Consider the following 21,561-nt stretch of genomic DNA (forward strand, 5'->3'; position numbering starts at 1 on the left):
CTAAGGATACACAAGACAAACCACAACACACTCACATGTGGCTTCTTATTAAGTCTTAATCAGACCCAACAGAGGAGACAGGGTATTGGGGTGATTTATCACTTGGCAATTTTTCAATTAAAACCACATAGAAATATCACCAGAAGAAAATCTGCAATTAAAGAAGTAGAGCTGCACGATCTATATGATATAAGGAAGGAGATGAGGTGCAGAAAGAGTTCTTTGGCTTATCATAACAAACAGACTAATTAGTCTTTTATTTTGTGAAAGGAAAGTCCTGTGGGGCTGATCTTGAAGGATGCTTTAGAGACCAGGACAGTTCGAATGTTGTGTCCAACACAACAGTCCAACAGTTAGAACTGTGAACTGATGATTTTGGATAATGATGTGCTTTGATTTTTTTTCTCTTTACTTTTTGTGAATCTACTGTAGGTTTTCACATTTTTGTTGCCACAGTGGCTCACATGAAACATCTTATAGACACAAGAATCTATATTACACTGATAACAAATTAATTTCAATCACATACAAAAGCTCTACCTTTTGATCTCCTCCTACATTTTCTGTTTCTGATGTCAGAATTTGCCTCTCTTTATATTGTCTAAAGAGAAAATATTTTTCTCTTTAGTTATTTTATTTTACTTTTAATATAACTTTATTTATTTTAATTGGAGGCTAATTACAATATTATATTGGCTTTGCCATACATCAACATGAATCCACCACGGGTGTATACATGTTCCCCATCCTGAACCCCCCTCCCACCTCCCTCCCCATACCATCCCTCTGGGTCATTCCAGTGCACCAGCCCCGAGCATCCTGTATCATCCATCGAACCTGGACTGGTGATTCATTTCTTATATGATATTATACATGTTTCAAAGCCATTCTCCCAAATCATCCCACCCTCGCCCTCTCCCACAGCATCCATAAGACTGTTCTATACATCTGTGCCTCTTTTGCTGTCTCACATACAGGGTTATCGTTACCATCTTTCTAAATTCCATATATATGCGTTAGTATACTCTATTGGTGTTTTTCTTTCTGGCTTACTTCATTCTGTATAATGGGCTCCAGTTTCTTCCACCTCATTAGAACTGATTCAAATGTATTCTTTTTAATGGCTGAGTAATACTCCATTATTTATATGTACCACTGCTTTCTTATTCATTCATCTGCTGATGGACATCTAGGTTGCTTCCATGTCCTGGCTATTATAAACAGTTCATTATAGATGAATATTGGGGTACACATATCTCTTTCAATTCTGGTTTCCTTGGTGTGTATGCCCAGCAGTGGGATTGATGGGTCGTATGGCAGTTCTATTTCCAGTTTTTTAAGGAATCTCCACACTGTTCTCCACAGTGGCTGAACTAGTTTGCATTTCCACCAACAGTGTAAGAGGGTTCCCTTTTCTCCACACCCTCTCCAGCATTTATTGCTTATAGACTTTAGGATAGCAGCCATCTGACTGGCATGAAATGGTACCTTATTGTGGTTTTGATTTGCATTTCTCTGATAATGAGTGATGTTGAGCATCTTTTCATGTGTTTGTTAGCCATCTGTATGTCTTCTTTGGAGAAACGTCTGTTTAGTTTGTCGGCCCATTTTTTGATTGGGTCGTTTATTTTTCTGGAATTGAGCTGTAGGAGTTGCTTGTATATTTTTGAGATTAATTCTTTGTCAGTTGCTTCATTTGCTATTATTTTCTCCCATTCTGAAGACTGTCTTTTCACCTTGCTTATAGTTTCCTTTGTGGTGCAGAAACTTTTAATTTTAATTAGGTCCCATTTGTTTATTTTTGCTTTTATTTCCAATATTCTGGGAGGTGGGTCATAGAGGATCCTGCTGTGATGTATGTCAGAGAGTGTTTTGCCTATGTTTTCCTCTAGGAGTTTTATAGTTTCTGGTCTGACATATAGATCTTTAATCCATTTTGAGTTTATTTTTGTGTATGGTGTTAGAAAATGTTCTAGTTTCATTCTTTTACAAGTGGTTGACCAGTTTTCCCAGCACCACTTGTTAAAGAGATTGTCTTTTCTCCATTGTATATTCCTGCCTCCTTTGTCAAAGATAAGGTGTCCATAGGTGCATGGATTTATCTCTGGGCTTTCTATTTTGTTCCATTGATCTATATTTCTGTCTTTGTGCCCGTACTGTCTGTATGTCAAGTACCATACTGTCTTGATGACTGTGGCTTTGTAGTAGAGCCTGAAGTCAGGCAGGTTGATTCCTCCAGTTCCATTCTTCTTTCTCAAGATAGCTTTGGCTATTCGAGGTTTTTTGTATTTCCATACAAATTGTGAAATTATTTGTTCTAGCTCCATGAAAAATACTGTTGGTAGCTTAATAGGGATTGCATTAAATCTGTAGATTGCTTTGGGTAGCACACACGTTTTCACTATATTCATTCTTCCAATCCATGAACACAGTATATTTCTCCATCTATTAGTGTCCTCTTTGATTTCTTTCACCAGTGTTTTATAGTTTTCTATATATAGGTCTTTTGTTTCTTCAGGTAGATATATTCCTAAGTATTTTATTCGTTTTGTTGCAATGGTGAATGGAATTGTTTCCTTAATTTCTCTTTTTATTTTGTCATTATTAGTGTATAGGAATGCAAGGGATTTCTGTGTGTTGATTTTATATCCTGCAACTTTACTATATTCATTGATTAGCTCTAGTAATTTTATGGTAGAGTCTTTAGGGTTTTCTATGTAGAGGATCATGTCATCTGCAAACAGTGAGAGTTTTACTTCTTCTTTTCTAATTTGGACTCCTTTAAATTCTTTTTATGCTCTGATTGCTGTGGCCAAAACTTCCAAAACTATGTTGAATAGTAGTGGTGAAAGTGGGCACCCTTGTCTTGTTCCTGACTTTAGGGGAAATGCTTTCAATTTTTCACCATTGAGGATAATGTTTGCTGTGGGTTTGTTATATATAGCTTTTATTATGTTGAGGTATGTTCCTTCTATTTCTGCTTTCTGGAGAGTTTTTATCATAAATGGATGTTGAATTTTGTCAAAGGCTATCTCTGCATCTATTAGATAATCATATGGCTTTTATTTTTCAATTTTTTAATGTGGTGTATTACATTGATTGACTTGCAGATATTGAAGAATCCTTATATCCCTGGGATAAAGCCCACTTGGTCATGGGGTATGATCTTTTTAATATGTTGTTGGATTCTGATTGCTAGAATTTTGTTAAGGATTTTTGCATCTATGTTCATCAGTGATATTGGCCTGTGGTTTTCTTTTTTTGTGGGATCTTTGTCAGGTTTTGGTATTAGGGTAATGGTGGCCTCATAGAATGTGTTTGAAAGTTTACCTTCCTCTGCAATTTTCTGGAAGAGTTTGAGTAGGATAGGTGTTAGCTCTTCTCTAAATTTTTGGAAGGATTCAGCTGTGAAGCTGTCTGGACCTGGGCTTTTGTTTGCTGGAAGATTTCTGATTACAGTTTCAATTTCTGTGCTTGTGATGGGTCTGTTAAGATTTTCTATTTATGCCTGGTTCAGTTTTGGAAAGTCATACTTTTCTAAGACCTTGTCCATTTCTTCCAAGTTGTCCATTTTATTGGCATATAGTTGCTGATAGTAGTCTCTTATGACCCTTTGTATTCCTGTGCTGTCTGTTGTGATCTCTCCATTTTCATTTCTAATTTATTGATTTGATTTTTCTCCCTTTGTTTCTTGATGAGTCTGGCTAATGGTTTGTCAATTTTATTTATCCTCTCAAAGAATCAACTCTGGGCTTTGTTGATTTTTGCTATAGCCTCTTTTGTTTCTTTTGCATTTATTTCTGCCCTAATTTTTAAGATTTCTTTCCTTCTACTAACCCTGGGGTTCTTCATTTCTTCCTTTTCTAGTTGCTTTAAGTGTGGAGTTAGATTATTTATTTGACTTTTTTCTTGTTTCTTGAGGTATGCCTGTATTGCTATGAACCTTCCCCTTAGCACTGCTTTTACAGTGTCCCACCGGTTTTGGGTTGTTGTGTTTTCATTTTCATTCATTTCTATGCATGTTTTGATTTCATTTTTTATTTCTTCTGTGATTTATTGGTCATTCAGCAGCATGTTTTTCAGCCTCCATATGTTGGAATTTTTAATAGTTTTTCTCCTGTAATTAAGATCTAATCTTACTGAATTGTGGTCAGAAGAGATGCTTGGAATGATTTCATTTTTTTGAATTTGCCAAGCCTAGATTTATGGCCCAGGATCTGATCTATCCTGGAGAAGTTTCCATGTGCGCTTGAGAAAAAGGTGAAAAATTCATTGTTTTGGAGTGAAATGTCCTATAGATATCAATTAGACCTAACTGGTCTATTGTATCATTTAAAGTTTGTGTTTCCTTGTTAATTTTCTGTTTAGTTAATCTATCCATAGGTGTGAGTGGGGCATTAAAGTCTCCCACTATTACTGTGTTATTGTTAATTTCCCCTTTCATACTTGTTAGCATTTGTCTTACATATTGTGGTGCTCCTATGTTGGGTGCATATATATTTATAATTGTTATATCTTCTTCTTGGATTGATCCTTTGATCATTATGTAGTGTCCTTCTTTGTCTCTTTTCACAGACTTTATTTTAAAGTCTATTTTATCTGATATGAGTATTGCTACTCCTTATTTCTTTTGGTCTCTATTTGTGTGGAATATCCTTTTCCAGCCCTTCACTTTCAGTCTGTATGTGTCCCCTGTTTTGAGGTGGGTCTCTTGTAGACAACATATATAGGGGTCTTATTTTTGTATCCATTCAGCCAGTCTTTGTCTTTTGGTTGGGGCATTCAACCCATTTACATTTAAGGTCATTATTGATACGTATGATTACATTCGGAGAAGGCAATAGCACCCCACTCCAATACTCTTGGCTGGAAAACCCCATGGACGGAGGAGCCTGGTAGGCTGCAATCCATCGGGTCGCTAAGAGTCTGATACGACTGAGCGACTTGACTTTCACTTTTCACTTTCATGCATTGGAGAAGGAAATGGCAACCCACTCCAGTGTTCTTGCCTGGAGAATCCCAGGGATGGTGGAGCCTGGTGGGCTGCCATCTATGGGGTCACACAGAGTCAGACACGACTGAAGTGACTTAGCAGCAGCAGCAGCATGATTCCATTGCCATTTACTTTATTGTTTTGGGTTCAAGTTTATACACCCTTTCTGTGTTTCCTGTCTAGAGAAGATCCTTTAGCATTTGTTGGAGAGCTGGTTTGGTGGTGCTGAATTCTCTCAGCTTTTGCTTGTCTGTAAAGCTTTTGATTTCTCCTTCATATTTGAATGAGATCCTTGCTGGGTACAGTTATCTGAGCTGTAGGTTATTTTCTTTCACCACTTTAAGTATGCCCTGCTATTCCCTTCTGGCCTGAAGAGTTTCTATTGAAAGATCAGCTGTTATCCTTATGGGAATCCCCTTGTATGTTATTTGTTGTTTTTCTCTTGCTGCTTTTAATATTTGCTCTTTGTGTTTGATCTTTGTTAATTTGATTAATATGTGTCTTGGGCTGTTTCACCTTGGGTTTATCCTGTTTGGGACTCTCTGGGTTTCTTGGACTTGGGTGATAATTTCCTTCCCCATTTTAGGGAAGTTTTCAACTATTATCTCCTCAAGTATTTTCTCATGGTCTCTCTTTTTGTCCTCTTCTTCTGGGACTCCTATGATTCGAATATTGGGGCGTTTAACATTGTTCTGGAGGTCTCTGAGATTGTCCTCATTTCCTTTAATTCGTTTTTCTTTTTTCCTCTATGATTCATTTATTTGTACCATTCTATCTTCTACCTTACTAATCCTATCTTCTGCCTCCATTATTCTATTCTTTGTTCCCTCCGGAGTGTTTTTGATCTCATTTATTGCATTATTCATTATATATTGACTCTTTTTTATTTCTTCTAGTCCTTGTTAAACCTTTCTTGCATCTTCTCAATCCTTGTCTCCAGGCTATTTATTTGTGATTCCATTTTGTTTTCAAGATTTTGGATCATTTTCACTATCATTATTTGGGATTCTTTATCAGGTAGATTCCCTATCTCTTCCTCTTTTATTTGGTTTGGTAGGCATTTATCCTGTTCCTTTACCTGCTGGGTATCCCTCTGTCTCTTCATCTGTTTATATTGCTGTGTTTGAGGTGGCCTTTCTGTATTCTGGCAGTTTGTGGAGTTCTCTTTATTGTGGAGTTTCCTCCCTGTGGGTGGGGTTGTACGGGTGGCTTATGAAGGTTTCCTGGTTAGGGAAGCTTGTGTCTGTGTTCTGGTGGGTGGGGCTGGACTTTTTCTCTCTGGAGTGCAATGAAGTGTCCAGTTATGAGATGTCAGTGGGTTTGGAGTGACTTTGGGCAGCCTGTATATTGAAGCTCAGGGCTATGTTCCTGTGTTGCTGGAGAATTTGCATGGTATGTCTTGCTCTGGAACTTGTTGGCTCTTGGGTGGTGCTTGGTTTCAGTGTAGGTATGGAGGCATTTGATGAGCTCCTGTTGACTAATGTTCCCTGGAGTCAGGAGTTCTCTGGTGTTCTCAGGATTTGGACTTAAGCCTCCTGCTTCTGGTTTTCAGTCTTATTTTTACAGTAGCCTCAAAACTTCTCCATCTATACAACACCATTGATAAAACATCTAGGTTAAAGATGAAAAGTTTCTCCACAGTGAGGGACACCCAGAGAGGTTCACAGAGTTACACAGAGAAGAGAAGAGGGAGGAGGGAGATAGAGGTGACCAGGATGAGATGAGGTGGAATCAAAAGAGGAGAAAGCAAGCTAGCCAGTAATCGCTTCCTTATGTGCCCTCCACAGTCTGGACCACTCAGAGATGTTCATGGAGTTATACAGAGAAGAGAAGAGGGAGGAAGGAGACAGAGGTAGCCAAGAGGATAAAGTGGGGAATCAAAAGGAGAGAGACAGGTCCAGCCAGTAATCAGTTCCCTAAGTATTCTCCACAGTCTGGAACACACAAAGAGATTCACAGAGTTGGGTAGAGAATAGAAGGGGGAGGGAGGAGAAGATAAGGCGACCTGGTGGAGAGAGAGCAGTCAAGCCAGTAATCTCACTCCCAAGTAAAAATGGGTACTGAAGATTGGGTTCTTAAAGGTACAAAATTGATACTAAATACCAAAAAGTAAAGATTAAAAATCTAGAATAGAGGTTGGATTTTCAAAAATACAATATTAAAGAAAAAGAGAAAAAAAAAGTTATAAAAATTATAAAAAATATATATATATGAGGTTTGCTTTAAAAACTATTGTTTTTTTTTTTGCAAAGTAATAGTAGGTTATAAAATGAAAATTAAAGGAGTAATAGAGGACTTAAATTTTTTTAATTTAAAAATATTAAAGAATGATAGTAAAAATATATCTAGGACTTTCTCTGGTGTTGTTGTGGGCAGTGTGGGGTCAGTTCATTTTCGGATAGTTCCTTGATCCAGCTTATGTTTCTCAAGATCTATAGGCCCCTTCCTATGTACCCAGTACTATCTACAGGGTTTTAATCTATTGCACCTGTAACTTCCCAGGAAGGCTCCTCTGTTTTAGCTTCTTCTGTTAGCTGGTCTCTTCAGTGTCTAATTTCTGCCCTGGCACAAGGGGGCGGTGGTGGACACTTTTTTTGGGCTCACTTGTTCAGTCATGCTGTGGAAAGGGAGGGACGCTGCAAACAAATAACACTGGCATGTGCTTGCGGTGTCTCGGCCACACTGGGTTTGCCCCTGCCCATGGCGTGTGTGCTTTCCCTGTCTACACTGCTTAGGCTCTAGGTTGCTCTGCCAGGAACTGTCTGAGGCCGGCCCTGGGTTGTATGCACTTCCCAGGTCTAAGCCACTCAGGTTCAGGTATTCGGGTAGTCCTGAGAAGCACAGACTTAGTTGGGCCTGCGTTTTGTGCCCTTCCCAGATCCGAGCAGCTCAGGTGAGCAGGTGTCTGGCGAGCGAGGTCGCTGCGACTTATCACCTCCCCCATCCCTGCCGCTCGGTTTTCTGGGTGTACCACTGGCACACATTCTCAGGCAGATGTTGACCATCCAGAATCCCAAGAAGTCTTGGTTAGCAACAAAGCCTGATTGCGTTTGATAGGTAATGCCTCTCTGGGGCTGCAATTGCCCCCTTCTGGCTCTGGCTGCCCTCGCCTGCCTGTCTCCAGAGGGGAATGGGCTGGCCTGCAGCCGGCTAGCTCTGCTCAGTCCTTTGTTCTGTGAGCGGGCCTGGCGGTGTCTTAGGTTAGGGCTTTTCGAGTGGTAGTTATCCCACAGTCTGGTTTGCTATCCTAAGTTAGTTCCCTCAGATTGCCCTCAGGGCATTCAGGCCCGGTCCTTACTCTAAGCAATGCAGTGTTTACCTCCCTCCCCAGCCCCCATTTGCTAGTGGCAGGTGCAGACGTCTGCACTGCTTCTCCACTGGGGGAGTTCCCATTGGGCACGTAATCTGTGGGTTTTAATTATTTATTTATTTTTCCTCCCAGTTATGTTGCCCTCTGTGGTTCCAAGGCTCACCACAGACTCGACAGTGAGAGTGTTTCCTGGTGTTCAGAAACTTCTCTCTTTTTTAAGACTCCCTTCCCAGGATGGAGCTCCGTCCCTACCTCTTTTGTCTTTTTTTTTATCTTTTATATTTTTTCCTACCTCCTTTCGAAGACAATGGGCTGCTTTTCTAGGTGCCTGATGTCCTCTGCTGGCATTCAGAAGTTGTTTTGTGGAATTTTCTCAGCGTTCAAATGTTCTTTTGATGAATTTGTGGGGGAGAAAGTGGTCTCCCCGTCCTATTCCTCCACCACCGTAGGACCGAAACTTCTCTATAGTTATTTTAGTACTTCCCTTAGACTAGAGCTAACTGGTTAGCACACTACCATATTCAGTATTAGAGAATTCTGTATTAGATTACATATTTACATTTACAAGTCTGTTGTCTGTTTTCACTTCTTTCATATAATAATTACCATCCTTTATTTAGCTTGAAGCACTAGCCTCAGCAATCTTGTAAAACAATTTGTGTTGGTGAACTCCTTCAACTGTTGTTTGTTTGGGAAAGTCTTTATCTCATCTTCATCTGAAAGACAACCTTCCTGAGAAAAGTATTCTTGGTTGGCAGGTTTACTTTCATCAGTTTGAATATATCATCCCTTTCTCTCCTGGCTTGCCAGTTTTATTCTGAGAAATCCACTGACATTCTTAAGGGAATTCCTTTTTTGTGAGCATTTGCTTTTCTCTTGATGCTTCTAAAATTCTCTCTTTGTCTTGATTATAAACAATGTGTCTTGGAGACAATCATTTTGAATGAATTCTGAGGGGCGACTTAGCAAAGATAGGTAATTAGAATAGGAAAAAGCAGTCCAGAATGGCAGTAGCTAAACAACAAGGGAGGGAAAAGCCCGTGAAAATAGAACAAAGGAAGATCCGAGGACTGGAGGGAGCACCTCAGGTGGAACAAACAGCCCAGGGGGAGGGGACAAAAAACATATAAAAAGAGGAGCCAAAGGGCCGGGGGTCTTTTTCTCGCTCTGTCTCTCACTCTCTCTCTCTCACACTCTCTCTCTTCGTGTCTTTTGGGTCATCATGCCCTCACGTCTCGAGGATGTATTTTCCTTTATTTTCTAAATAAGACTGAGCTGCAACACAGACCTTTAACACTGATCTGTCTGAGAGCTGTGACACTGATCTGTCTGAGAGTTGTGACACAGTCTGTCCAAGGGCTTCAACACTGGCCCGTTGCTTCAAATTTTTGTTGTGACGAGACAGAACCGAGGAAATTACACACTCCCCTGACAGCTACATGAACTTGGATGTCTAAATGTCATCAGATTTAAGACTTTTCTGTATTATTTCTTTAAGTACAATCTCTGTCCCTTTCTCCCTCTCTTCTCATTCCAGGACTCCAATAATGTGCAGGTTTTTCTGTGACTGTTATCCCATATTTCACACAGGTTCTTTTACACCTTTTCATTCTTTTTTCTTCTTTGTCCCCTGGCTAGGTAATTTCAATTGTATTATCTTGTGCCTCAACGATTCTTCTGCTGTTGCTGATGTTCTCTGTAGCATTTTTTATTTTGTTGCATTTCATTCATTTTAATCTTAAGCAACAGAATTTCTGTTTTCTTCCTTCTCTTTTTCTGCCTTATTGCACAGCTTGAGGGATCTCAGTTCCCTGATCAGAATAGAATTAATGCACAGCAGTGAAAGCATCGGAGAAAGCAATGGCAACCCACTCCAGTACTCTTGCCTGGAAAATCCCATGGACAGAGGAGCCTGATAGGCTGCAGTACATGGGGTTGCAAAGAGTCAGACACGACTGAGCGACTTCATTTTCACTTTTCACTTTCATGCATTGGAGAAGGAAATGGCAACCCACTCCAGTGTTCTTGCCTGGACAATCCTGGGGACGGTGGAGCCTGGCGGGCTGCTGTCTCTGGGGTCTCACAGAGTTGGACACGACTGAAGTGACTTAGCAGCAGCAGCAATGAAAGCATTGAATCCTAATAACTAAACCATCATAACACTCCCTGTTTGCTTCCTTTTTTATGATTTTGGTCTCTGTACAAAAAAAAAAAAAAAAAAAAAAAAAAAAAACTGAATTTATTCTGCAGAGCAACTCAAGAGCCTGTGCCCGACAATTACTGAGCCCATGCTCTAGGTCCCACAAACTGCAAATAGGAGCCGGCATGCTGCAACTATTGAAGCCTGTGTGCTTAGAGCCTGTGATCCGCAACAAGAGAAGCCCCTGCATAGAGAAGCCTGCTGTCCACAAAGAGAAGTAGTGCCTGCTTGCCACAACTAGAGAAAGCCCACATGCATCAGCAAAGACTCAGTGAAACCAAAAATTTAAAACAATAATAATAATGATAATAAATAACTTTTTAATCTTATTTTGTTCACATATTCTTTTCCTGAATTCCATTATCTGCATTTTTTGGAGTTCCCTGAGCTTCTTGGTGTGTATACTTTATTTCTTTCATCATATGTCATTTATTTCATCACTTCCCAATGGTGAATAGCCATGTGAGCTGCCCTGGGAGAAGTCCTGGGCATCTTCCCATCCCCAAGCATAGCCTAGAACTATGAAGATTCAAGTGTAACTGTAGGTCAGAGCCCTGGATACCATGCAGGGCCATCAGCCAGGAACTGGATGGGTTCAACTCACAACCAGGCCATCACTCTCAGGTCTTATATTAGTTCAGCAGGGAGATGTGAATGTGTATAACAGTTAGAGAGGTGGAGCGTTGCTGGTCTGATGATGAACTGAAAGGGGTTATGAACAAAAGCAGGCAGGCAGTCTTTAGAAGCTTGAAAAGACAAGAGACAGATACTTTCCCAGAGGCTCAAAGGTGATGTGACCCTACTGAAACCTTGATCCCCATCCAGTGAGATTCCTGCTGGACATCTAAGCTACAGAAGTGTAAGGAAGCACATGTGTTGTTTTAAACCATTTACTATGTGGTGATTTGTTACAAAACAAAAAAAACTAGCACCTTGGCTTTAAGACTTCTCTACCATATGTACCAGAAGAGTGAGCCCTGATTTCAAGGAAAACTGAGAAAAGGCTCTGCCAGGAAACACTACTGAGGAGAAAGGACCAGAATCTCAGCTGCTGCACGAGGCAGTGAAAGCACCTCGTCTTCACGTCTGCTGGAAAGACAGGCTTCATGGGAGGAAGCCTCCTTCTCTGGTCCTTTCAGCATCTCTCCCTCAGGGTTCAGACCCCCGTCCTCCTGGGCCCTCCCCTCCCCTAGCCGGTGGACAGTGTGGAGTGCTGACCTGAGCAGATGACCCCGGCGTCCTCCTTGTGTCTGCAGTCGTGCCGCCCCCAGCCCCGGGAAGGGCACCTCCACACGTGGGACTCCTTTCCTGTGCAGTTCAGGTCGTCCAGCCAGATGGGCCCTGATCCTGCCCCGAAGTGAGCAGACCCCGTGGCACTGAGGGCTTGTCCACAGCCCAGCTGCCTGCACACCACGCGGGCATCGTCCAGGTCCCAGCCGTCATCACAGATGGTGCCCCAGGAGCCCTGGTCAAGGATCTCCACTCTCCCGGCGCAGGGACCGCCCCCATCCACCAGGCGGAGCTGTCTACTGTCTGAGGAGAGAGAAATGGGACAATGAGGCGTTGACCTGGGGAATGAAATGGTCTTCTGTCCTGTGGGACCCTCACCTGAGCAGTAGGGGGCGCTCTCCTCTGAGGCTGCAGACCCTGCTTGTTCAGACACCGAGTCATTGCACTGGGGCAGCACCTGGGTGCGGTTTCCTGAAAAAAGAGTGATGATGAGAGGGTTGGGAGGGTTGAAGAACAGGAAACTCAGTTAAGCAAAATAATTTTTAGGAGGGGAGGGGAGTTTGTGGGGAAATGGATACATGTATATGTATGGCTGAGTCCCTGCCTGTTCACCTGAAACTGTAATAACATTGTTAATCAGCTAAACCCAATACAAAGTAAAAAGTTCAAAATTAAAAAAAATAATAATAATGACTTAGTGATGGAGCTGAGATGAAAGCTGTAACATACCAGTAAAGTTACCATAATCTTAGTGTTCCCTTTCTCTATGAACAGCCCTGGTCCTGACAATGCCACGATTCCTGTTTTAAGCCAAGCTTTGCCCTAAGAATGAGTTAAATAAGTTGCTCTATCCTTAATCTACCCCTAAATAGAAGAAGCAAAATAAAATCCTTTCTGAAGGATTTGTACAATTTTTTATCTACAATGTTTGTGATTTTAAAAACACTTATGTAAAAGAGATCTCAAAAAAATAAAAACAAAAGAGATCTCATGGAAAACAAGAGGAAAAAGAAATATTAAAAAAATTTCCCAGGGTATTTGGCTCTTAGAGTTACCTGACCAAGAGTTTATTTATTTTTATTAATTTTTATTTGAGCATAATTGCTTTAAAACATTGTGGTAGCTTCTGCTGTACAGCAAATTCAATACGTTATATATACATGTAAGGGTTTCCTAGGTGACTCAGTGGTAAAAAAAAATCTGCCTGCTAAATAGAAGAGTGGGGTTCCATCCCTGGTTGGGAAGATCCTCTGGGGAAAGAAATGGCAACCCACTCCAGTATTCTTGCCTGGGAAATCCTATGGACAAAGGAGTGTCTCAGACTACAGTCCATGAGGTCACAAAAAAGTCAGACGCAACTCAGCGACCAAACAGCAATGACACACACACACACACACATATATATATATATATATATATATATATATATATATATCCCCTCTTTCTTGGATTTACTTCCTATTTAGGTCACCACACAGCACTGAGTAGAGTTCTCTGTGCTATACAATAGGTTATTATTTATCAATTTTATGTGTTCAGTTCAGTCTCTCAGTAGCGTCTGACTCTTTGTGACCCCATGAACTGCAGCACACCAGGCCTCCCTGTCCATCACGAACTCCTGGAGTTCACCCAAACCCATGTCCATTGAGTCGATGATGCCATCCAACCATCTCATCCTCTGTTGTCCCCTTCTCCTCCTGCCCTCAATCTTTCCCAGCATCAGTGTGTTTTCCAGTGAGTCAGCCTTTCACATCAGGTGGCCAAAGTATTGGAGCTTCAGCTTCAACATCAGTCCTTCCAATGAACACCCAGAACTGATTTCCTTAAGGATGGACTGGTTGGATCTCTTTGCAGTCCAAGGGACTCTCAAGAGTCTTCTCCAACACCACAGTTCAAAAGCATCAATTCTTTGGTGCTCAGCTTTCTCTATAGTCCAACTCTCACATCCATACATGACCACTGGAAAAAGCATAGCCTTGACTAGAAAGACCTTTGTTGGCAAAGTTTATGTGTGCATGCATGCTAAGTCACTTCAGTCGTGTCTGACTCTGTGACACTATGGATTGTAGCCCATCAGGCTCCATGTCTATGGGATTCTCCAGGCAATATCTATTTTATACTTAGTATCAATAGTGTAGGGCTTCTGAGTCTGGTGGCTGAGGCAGTAAAGAATCCGCCTGCAATGCAAGAGACCTGGGTTTGATCCTTGGGTTGGGAAGACCCCCTGAAGGAGGGCATGGCAACCCACTCCGCAATTCATTCCTGGAGAATCCCCATGGACAGAGGAGCCTGGCAGGCTACAGTCCATGGGGTTGCAGAGTCGGATACAACTAAGCGCACAGCACAGCACATCAATAGTGTATATATGTCATATATGTCAATCTCAATGTCCCAATTTATCCCATTCTTCATTTCCCCTCTTAGTATCTATATGATGTTCTCTATCTTGGTGTGTCTCTATTTCTGCTTTGCAGTAAGTTCATCTCTACCATTTTTCTAGACTCCACATATAAGTGATGTTACACAGAATTTGTTTTACTCTTTCTGGTTTACTTCATTCGACATAACAATTTTATTTCAAATCCTAAAAGATGATGCTGTGAAAGTGCTGCACTCAATATGCCAGCAAATTTGGAAAACTCAGCAGTGGCCACAGGACTGGAAAAAGTCACTTTTCATTCCAATCCCAAAGAAAGACAATGCCAAAGAATGCTCAAACTACCACAAAACTGCACTCATCTCACTAACAAAGTAATGTTCAAAATTCTCTAAGCCAGGCTTCAACAACACATGAACCATGAACTTCCAGATGTTCAAGCTGGTTTTAGAAAAGGCAGAGGAACCAGAGATTAAATTACCAACATCCGCTGGATCACTGAAAAAGCAAGAGAGTTCCAGAAAAACATCTATTTCTGCTTTATTGGCTATGCCAAAGCCTTTGACTGTGTGCATTACAATAAACTGTGGAAAATTCTAAAAGAGATGAGAATACCAGGGCACCTGAACTGCCTCTTGAGAAATCTGTACGCAGGTCAGGAAGCAACAGTTAGAACTGGACATGGAACAACAGACTGGCTCCAAACAGGAAAAGGAGTATGTCAAGGCTGTATTTGTCACCCAGCTTATTTAACTTCTATGCAGAGTACATTATGAGAAATGCTGGGCTGGATGAAGCACAAGCTGGAATCAAGACTGCTGGGAGAAATATCAATCACCTCAGATATGCAGATGACACCACCCTTATGGCAGAAAGTGAAGAGGAACTAAAGAGCCTCTTGGTGAAAGTGAAAGAGGAGAGTGAAAAAGTTGGCTTAAAGCTCAACATTCAGAAAACAAAGATCATGGCATCCAGTCCCATCACTTCATGGGAAATAGATGGGGAAACAGTGGAAACAGTGGCTGACTATTTTTTTGAGCTCCGAAATCGCTGTAGATGGTGACTGCAGTCATGAAATTAAAAGATGCTTACTCCTTGGAAGAAAAGTTATGACCAACCTAGACAGCATATTAAAAAGCAGAGACATTACTTTTCCAACAAAGGTCTATCTAGTCAAGGCTATGCTTTTTAGTAATCATGTATGGATATGAGAGTTGGACTATAGAGAAAGCTGAGCACCAAAGAATTGATGCTTTTGAACTGTGGTGTTGGAGAAGACTCTTGAGAGTCCCTTGGACTGCAAGGAGATCCAACCAGCCCATCCTAAAGGAAATCAGTCCGGAATGTTCATTGGAAGGACTGATGTTGAAACTGAAGCTCCAGTACTTTGGCCACCTGATGTGAAGAACTGACTCATTTGAAAAGACCCTGATGCTGGGAAAGACTGAAGGCGAGAGGAGAAGGGGACGACAGAGGATGAGATGGTTGGATGGCATCACCAACTCAGTGAACATGAGTTTGAGTAATCTCCGGGAGTTGGTGATGGACAGGGAGCCCTCTTGTGCTACAGTCAATGGGGTGGCAAAGAGTCGGACATGACGAGTGACTGAACTGAACTAAACCGAACATAACAATCTCTAGGTCTATCCATGTCTCTGCAAATTTCACAACTTTATTCTTTTATGGCTGAGTAATATTCCATTTTATATATGTACAACATCTTCTCTATCCATTCCTCCTGTGAGGGACATTTAGGTTGCTTCTGTGTCCTGGCTGTTGTAAATAGTGCTGCAGTGAACATTAGGATGAATGTGTCAGAATGGAAGAAATTTGAATGATGATTCTCTCCAGGTATGTGCCCAGGAGTGGGATTGCTGAGTCATATGATAGTTCTATTTTTAGTTTTTTGAGGAACCTCCAGACTGTTCCCCATAGTAGTTGTGCCAATTTACATACCCATATGTAGGAGGATTCCCTTTTCTCCACATTCTCTCCAGCATTTATTGTTTGTAGATTTTTTAACGATAGACATTCTGACTGGTGTGAAGTAATACCTGACTGCAGTTTTGCATCTCTCTAGTAATTAGTGATATTGAACATCTTTTCATGTACTTGTTAGCCATCTGTATGTCTGGAGAAATGTCTGTTTAGGTCTTTTTCCCATTTTTTTATTGGGTTGTTTGGTTTGTTGATATTGAGTTGTTTGTGCATTTTGAAGATCAGTCGCTTGTTAGTTGTTTCATTTTAGTTGCAAATATTTTCTTCCATTCTGACAGTTGTCTTTTTGTTCTGTTTATGGTTTCCTTTGCTATGCAAAACCTTTTAAGTTTAATCGGGTCCTATTTGTTTATTTTTGTTTTTATTTTCTTTACTCTAGAAGGTTGGTCAAAAAAGATCTTGTTGCAATTTATGTCAAAGAATCTTCTGCCTATGTTTTCCTCTAAGAGTTTTATAGTCTGACAGAGAATTTAAATAGCCATGATTAAAGTGCACAAAAAATTAATTAACAAGATGTGTGTCTTGGCAGAGAAATAACAAAAACAAATGAAAATTCTACAGCTGAAAAAGTTAAGAGCTGAAATAAAGAACTAGAGAATGAGTCTATCAGCACATTAGATCAATATAAAGTAGAAATATTAAAATGGAAGATGAGAGGATAAATATTCCTCTATATACAAAAGCTAGTTACATGGTAAGTGCCTGGTTAATAATACTGTATAACAAAGTTTACCCCAAATTTAGCAGTTGAAGGAATTTTTTTTTTTTTAATTTTGATCATAATTTCCTGGTCAGTAATTTGGGAAAGACTCAACTTGGCAGTTCTATCTTTGGGGTCTCTCATGTGGTTGCACTTAGATGTTATCTGGGGCTGATATCTCTAAAGGTTTGATTGAACTGTGATTATGTAAGGAAATTCCCTGAAGTTTTTTTTTGTTGTTGTTGTTGGGGGCGGGGAGGGATAAAGGAGCATCCTGTCTGCAACTTAATCCAGAAAGATTTTACATACTCAGGGGGAAAATGGGGCAGGAGAGGGACAAAGGAAGAGAGAGAGGGAAAGCTAGACCAAGACAGAGAAAGACAGAGAAAACTAGAGTGAGAGAGAGGGAGAGAAAAGAAAGAAAGAATGAAGCAAAATACTAACCTAACATTTGGGGAATCCAGATAAAGTTCAGAGAGAATTCACTCCTAGAAAAGCTTCATTAAAGGAAATACTAGTAACATCAAACCCATAAAATGCCTAGGAGAAAACCTAGGTAAAGATGTGCAAAGCATCTGAGAGAAATTCAAGACTGAACTGAATGAAGGGATATATTTTGCCAATGATTTGGGAGACTCAATGTTGTCAAAATAAATCATTCTCAAATTTATATACAGATTAAAGCTAACCTCAATAAAATTCCCTGATGCTTTTGTGTGTGTGAAACATGACAAGATGATTCAAAATTTATGTTGTCGTTCAGTCACTCAGTCATGTCTGACTCTTTGCAACCCCATGGACTGCAGCACGCCAGGCTTCCCTATCCATCACCAACTCCCAGCGTTTACCCAAACTCATGTCCATTGAGTCAGTGATGCCATCCAACTATCTCATCTTCTGTTGTCCCCTTCTCCTCCTGTCTTCAATCTTTCCAAGCATCAGGGTCTTTTCTAATGAGTCAGCTGTTCACATCAGGTGGCAAAGTATTGGTGCTTCAGCTCAAAAATGTATACAAAATACAAAAACCAAGAATGACCAAGGCAGTTAGGAAGAACAGCAACAACTGGTGCACTGAGATGACCCAGAGGGATGTACAGGGAGGGAGGAGGGAGGGGGGTTCAGGATGGGGAACACATGTATACCTGTGGTGGATTCATGTTGATGTATGGCAAAACCAATACAATATTGTAAAGTAATTAACCTCCAATTAAAATAAATAAATTTATATTTTAAAAATAAATAAATAAAATCCAACAATCCTAAAAAGTAAATGAATAAAGTTACCCAGACTTACTATGTGTGCTTAGTCACTCAGTTATTTCCAATTCTTTGTGACCCAATGGACTACAGCCCCCCAAGCTCCTCTCTCCATGGGGACTCTCCAGGCAAGAATACTGGAGTGGGTTGCCATGCACTTCTCCAGGGGATCTTCCCAACCCAGGGATCAAACCCAGGTCTCCTGCCTTGCAGACAGATTCTTTACCATCTGAGCCACCAGGGAAGGTTCAAGATTTACTATAAAATTACAATAATTAAGAAAATGTGGTACAGGTGAAGGATAGACAAATGACACAGTGGAATAGAATAGAAAGTCTAAAAGAAGTACTCAGACATATGTGTACTTTCGTTTATCACAAAGGTGGCACTGCAGTAGGGAATAGTCTTTCCAGAAAAAGATTCTGAGTCAACTGGATGCCCATGTAAAAACATAAAACTTGACCCTTATCCTACACAGTTATCAATCCTAGAAGCGCTGTATAATTACATGCAAAAGAAAAGTAATTACACTTCTGTGAGATACTCTCAGAGAATATTTTTGTGATTTTGGAGTAGACAAAGTTCTTTCTAGGAGGATATAAGGAGCTCTATGGACTGGAACAAGGAACTGGTTCAAAGCCGAGACAGGAGTACATCAAGCCTGTATATTGTCACCCTGATTATTTAACTTCTATGCGGAACACGTCATGCGAAATGCTGGGATGGATGAAGCACAAGCTGGAGTCAAGATTGCTGGGAGACATATGAATAACCTCAGATATGCAGATGACACCGTCCTTATGGCAGAAAGTGAAGAGGAACTAAAGAGCCTCTTGATGAAGGTGAAAGAGGTGAATGAAAATGTTGGCTTACAACTTAACGTTCAGAAAAGGAAGATCATGGCATCTGGTCCCATCACTTCATGGCAAATAGATGGGGAAACAATGAAAACAGTGACAGACTTTAGTTTCTTGGACTCCAAAATCACTGCAAATGGTGACTGCAGGCATGAAAGTAAAAGATGCTTGCTCCTTGGAAGAAAAGCTATGACAAAACTAGATAGCATATTAAAAAGCAGAGATGTTACTTTGCTGACAAAGGTCCAACAAAGCTATAGTGTTTCCAGTAGTCATGTATGGATGTGAGAGTTGCACCATAAAGAAAGCTGAGCACTGAAGAATTGATGCTTGTGAACTGTGGTGTTGGAGAAGACTTTTGAGAGTCCCTTGGACTTCAAGGATATTAAACCAGTCAATCCTAAAGGAAATCAGTGCTGAATATTCATTGGAAGGACTGATGCTGAGGTTGAAGCTCTAATATTTTGGCCACATGATGGGAAGAACTGACTCATTGGAAAAGACCCAGATGCTAAAAAATATTGAAGGCAGGAGGAGAAGATGACAGAGGATGACATGATTGGGTGGTATCACCAACTCAATTGATATGAGCTTGAGCAAGCTGAGGGAGATGATGAAGGACAGGGAAGTTTGATGTGCTGCAGTCCATGGGATTGCAAAGAGTCAGATATGACTGAGTGACTGAACTGAACTAAGTGACTGAAGGAGCACTACATGTACAGTAAAAAAGGTGAATGAATTCACTTAAGATTAGTAACTTGACTCATTGAAGTACACCATACCATTAAGAAAATTAAAATATAAGACAGAATTAAACACAAAAAATAATAATAAATATTTATTCCAAAAGTCATCATCATGGTAATTTGCACCTTTGTATTTGTAATAGTCAAAACCTGACAACAAACTCAAATTTCTGCCACTAGTTGAATGGATCAATGCATGGTCATGTGATCATTCAAAGGAATACTCTATAGTAATAAAATTGAATACAATGTTGCCATAAACAACATCAGGAGTGAGAAATTAGACACGAAAGAAAACATTCTGTATGGTTATACATAAAGTTCAAAAACTGGGAAAATATTCTATGGCAGTACAAGTCTTAGGTAAGCAGTCTTCCCTGGAGAGGAGGAGGACACAGCTATTGGGAGGCGATAGTGACTCTGTGGTGCTGTGAATGTTCTCTTTGTGGATCTGGGTTGGGAACATGACCTAGGTATACACTTACTGTTTGTACTTTGTTCTCTATTATTATCCTTAAATAATAATGTTTCATAAAAATATTATTCATCTAAGCATTTTTCCCCCTGACATAGCACTTCTTAGCACTTCTTTCCCCTGAAAAAATGAGTGAACAATGAGAAGGTTATGGAGCAGGACCTTACGGAGCCTTCTCAGGACAGACCACCCTCATGTCCTGCACCTGCTTCTGTCTGTAGAAAAGCCTTAGCCAAAGAATAAATCTAATCACAGAAATGAAAATTTTCAGAAACATAGGAAAACAGTCAAATAGGATAAAATAATAATAGTTTAGCCCTAAACAAAGTCAAGGATTTTTAGTTCCTCCTCATGGGCTATAGCTAACATTCTGAGCCATATCCTTTGAGCTGTTTTGCAGATGCTGAAATCCCAACCAGGAGGTAGAAGTAAATTACATGATGACCAGACTAGTGGGGTGCCATTTCCTTCTCCAGGGGATCTTCCCACCCCAGGGATCAAACCTGAGTCTCTTGCATTGCAAGAAGATTCTTTACCATCTGAGTCAACAGGGAAGCCCATAATCTTCATCTTGCACAATTCCAAGAATTGGCCTCAAGGAAATAGGAACAGATCAACACTAGAACTGATGATTAACTGTATTTCAAACAATAAAGGTGACACTGATCAGACCTATTTCAAGATGACTGTCGGGGCTAGCTGTGCTATTCTGCAGGTAACCTGTCCCCTACCTCCACCTGTGCACTCCTGAAATTCCCATTTAAAAACTCTTGTCCCTGATCAGCAAGGGAGAGCTGGTTCTTTGGTACATTAGTCATCTGTCTCCCCAGAACTGCTGGTTTCCTCAACAAAGCTATCTTTAATTTTACGCCATGCTTGTCTCTCAGTATTGGATTCTTGAGTAATGAGCAGTTGAAACCTGAGTTCAATAATTTCACTACATAATATCTTCCTTTTTAAGCCTTGTTTTCCCTTATTCTCTGCTCTGGGGAAGTTTCACTCCAGGAGCATCCTAAGTATAGTAGCCCTTCCCTGTCTTCCTGAACAGATCACAGAGGCCATGTTGCCATGGGAACAGTCAGGAACAGCCAGGGCAGTCACAGGGCATTTCCATAGGAAAGACTCAGTCCCTGAGCAGTGAAATCGGGCTTTCCAGAGTTGATCACTTCCTTCTGCTCTGTTTGGGGTGGAGATGGCGATTCCACAGCCGAGTTGAAAACAGACAACATTGGCATTGGCCAGACTCCAGTGGGAGGCACAGAGCGCTCTCCATTGTCCAGAAATATACATCTCCACCTGCCCCATACACTGAGAGGTGTCATTTTTTATAAGCAGGACTTCTGTGTACACTGATAGAAAAAGACAGGATTTCAGCACAATCTGATTTCTTTTTTACCTTGAACTGAGTGTACACGGAG

General features: G+C 40.7%; 1 protein-coding gene and 1 pseudogene across 1 annotated transcript in view; one reads left to right on the forward strand and one right to left on the reverse strand.

Annotated features, from left to right (window-relative positions):
- Nucleotides 1-21,561, forward strand: part of LOC102402808 (antigen WC1.1) — a gene marked incomplete in the record, with an annotated part of 1,152,186 nt that overhangs the window by 498,580 nt on the left and 632,045 nt on the right.
- Nucleotides 11,527-21,561, reverse strand: part of LOC123464550 — a 35,525-nt pseudogene continuing 25,490 nt past the window's right edge.

This window comes from Bubalus bubalis, chromosome 4 (assembly GCF_019923935.1).
Source record: "Bubalus bubalis isolate 160015118507 breed Murrah chromosome 4, NDDB_SH_1, whole genome shotgun sequence".
NCBI lineage: Eukaryota > Metazoa > Chordata > Mammalia > Artiodactyla > Bovidae > Bubalus > Bubalus bubalis.